This window comes from Nematolebias whitei, chromosome 12, assembly GCF_014905685.2.
Source record: "Nematolebias whitei isolate Nwh7 chromosome 12, NemWhi1, whole genome shotgun sequence".
Lineage (NCBI taxonomy): Eukaryota > Metazoa > Chordata > Actinopteri > Cyprinodontiformes > Rivulidae > Nematolebias > Nematolebias whitei.
This window is the reverse complement of record NC_056509.1, coordinates 30,489,794-30,493,192: the sequence shown is the minus strand read 5'-3', so window position 1 is coordinate 30,493,192 and position 3,399 is coordinate 30,489,794.

Here is a 3,399-nt window from a genome sequence, read left to right as displayed (position 1 = left end):
TATATATATACAGTATTATAATGTATGTATGTCTACATAAAACCATGCCTTCTAAGTCAAAGAAGCTTGACTAAAATTCCCTCAGAGGGCTACTGAATACTTCATAAGAAAAATGAATGCGTTAAAAACGTCAATTTTACCTATTTACTCAATGATTCATCTGAATATGTAATATGTGTTTCTTGTTCTTTTACGTTGTATTGTGTGGTATGATTTCAGTACAAGGAATTAATAGAAAAGCACCAACGGGGGGATGCCCAAGAGCCCTTTACCACACAGAGGCGCCTTTTTCCTGACTTACTAGATGTCTGCTTAGCTGTGGCTTTATGTGCCTGCTAACATCGTACTGTAAAAGGCAGATTCTCTTATAAGTCCAGGGCAAAGGTGAAAGAGGGTATTTTTTGCCAGGGATGGAAAAGAACATGATGACAGAACCTGCTAAAGAGGCTGGAATGATTCCTTGAGTTCATGTGTGAGAAAAGCCACTTTTGTACAACCTACAAAAAAAAAAAAAGTGTGAACTGATGTGTCTACATGTGTGTCCTCAGCCCTTTGCCACGGTTCTGTTCTCTCACCGACTGTTCGCCTCCATCCTTGGTTGCTGCTCCGCCCTCTTCCCACCCCAACGCTACAGTGCTGGGCCTTGGCACGCTCCTGGAAAACACCCACACACTCTCTGGTCACTGAACGATGAAGGTTGAGGCTGAATAAATGGAGATCCTGACATGAGAACTTGCAATGAGGTACACTGCCATATCTTAAGAGCCTCAATATCCAGGGTCTGCCACCATTCGGCTTAAGAGCGATGTTCAGCCCTGAGTAATTGAGAACTGGAAGGTCAGCTAGCACTGAGTTAGCATCCAGCACACAAGATAGATACATGTTTGTATGCAAACAACCAAGTTGCACATTGTTTTATCATAGTAGCTAGTATAGTAGTTCTTGTAGTTACGAAATAGCCATCTGAATAGTTAGCTAATGAGTAAATAATGACATAACATTGTAAACTAAGAAAAAACTAAGCAAAATAGCCAATACAGGGGTTCCTCAGGACCAACAACTAAGACCACTGATCAAGCTGACTCAGGGGTGTCTCAATGCAGTTCTCATTCCAAGGCATGTCCTCAAGGGTTTCCTTTGTTTCCCTTAGCCTAACAAATCTTCCACCACTCCTCAGCTAGAACTGTACCATTCGATTATGGTTTGCATATTTTCTTTAATAGGAGAATTATTATTTGTTTTTATTAATTGGGTTGGGACAGTTTTTTGTGGTAGTTGGCTGCCTGGTTTATAGTGGATCCTTTAACACTGCTGAACTTTTCCAGAGATGGATACATGTCCAAGTCAGGTGCAAATACACTGTGATTCGTTAATTATTTTCTGTGTGTGTGTGTAATGGGGAGTGGGAGGAAGGGATGGAGAAACAGGAGTATGAAATAAGACTAACTGGGCTGTGTTCAATTTAGCAGTACTTATAAAATACAGAGTATTTATGCTTGTGTAACTGTGTCAATGAAATAGAAGTGATAGTTTTAATACGTTTTAAGGTCTAAAATGAATCGTCATGTACAGCGCTGAAGTTACGTGAAACATATATTTTATGTATTTTTACACAGAAACCATCACTTTGCCACATCCTGTAACCAATGATTAGTCAGAAGCCAGTTAAGTTATGGGTTTTATGTTTTTATAAGATTTTTTTTATCTTCAATTTGTACATGGGTCTCAAGCGCTAAGCTACAGATAATAGAGTGGAAGAACTGTCTAAACTGTTTAATCTAGTAGTCAGGCTGCTACACCTCACCTCATACCATAACCAAGTTCACAAAGAAATTCCCTACAGAGAACTGCCTCACTTACTTATCCAGTGTTAACACCTCTTCATTGCCAAAACCCACAGCAAGACGGTACGAGCAGCATATTTGTTCATCTCAGCCCTTGCTACTTTCGATGCTTCAATCCAACCATGGCAGCCAGTTCCGCAAAACAATGTCAGCATCTTTCTTTATTTGTTTTTATGTACCAATGCCCTCACGGAGAAAAAGACAAAACCAAACAACACTGTCTCCCCCAAAACAGTTCACACCAACTTCTCAGTTCTGTCAGCTTATACATCAGCGAACTATGTCTTATTTTAATGTTAGTTTCATTTAAGATGTCGCAGGCAGGGGTGGACTGTTTCCTAAGTAGAAGTGAGCTAAAACAATGGGTTGCTCTTTTATTGGATTTGTCAAAAAAAGGGGGAAAAATGAGGATATACTGATCACATTTACTAGAACAGCAGCTTCCTTATCTTTACTAATTGCTACAACCCCAATTCACTGATCATGTTTGAGATACAGTAGCTCAAAAGTTCAAGTTCAAGTTGTGTTTATTTGTCATATGCAAAGTTAACACAAAGTTAACAGTACAATGAAATGCTTAGGATGAGAAGAACTGATTTGACTCACTTAAAAAAAAAAAAAATCAAAGAACAAACAAACAAGAAATACTAAAGCATGCAATAAGGGTGCAAAAATAAAGTACCACAAAGTGCTAACATCACATTTGGATTGTTTGATGGAAAGTTCCAACACAAACCAGCCACGGCACAAAATAGTTTGATCAATGATCGTTTTGTACTTTTCTCTATGCCTTTACATCTTCTGTCCTGCAATTATTAATAATTTGTACCGGCAAGAAGTCAATTTTTTGTGTGTTTGGTGTCTTGTGTAGATGGAAAAAGTACATCCTGTATTCAAATTGGGAAAACATAAAGGTTTTATGTACCAGAGAATGGGTTGAGAGTAAAATGTGCAAAAATCTGTGATGTTGCATTTTCTTAGGAATGGAATATTAAAACAGTCCTGATTGTTTGCTTTTGGATGATGCATGTTTTTGTTTTGTTTTTTGGTTCTCGTCCATCTCTTAGCATGTCTTTGGAACTCGTTGCAAGGTGGACCTCAACATTTAAAATGTAGGTGCTCTCTCATCTCCAAAAACAGAACCATCTTCATTTTAATGTGTAGCAAGAGTCAACAAGCCATTAGGGTGTTTGACCTGGGATAAGTGTCTACCATCAGTGTCTACCACCTAATCCTGTCATCTCAGCAGATTGATCTGCTGGTAGACAGAAGGCAGTACGTACAGATGACAAATTGGTGCATTTATTTCTTTTTTACCTTTGTTTCTTCTACAAATTCTATCAAAAAATCTGGTGCTGAAATTAATAAAAATAAAAAAAAAACAAAAAAAACAATAAAAAGGTGCTACCACAGTTGACTGCAGCGTCCATGTTTTGGCTCTCTGAAAACATAGCCTTCTGGTGAATTGAGACAGCCTGCAGCGCCCCCACCCCCCCCCCCTCCCCCCGCCGCCCCCACCCCACCCACCCCACCACCCACACCACAAAACCACCCA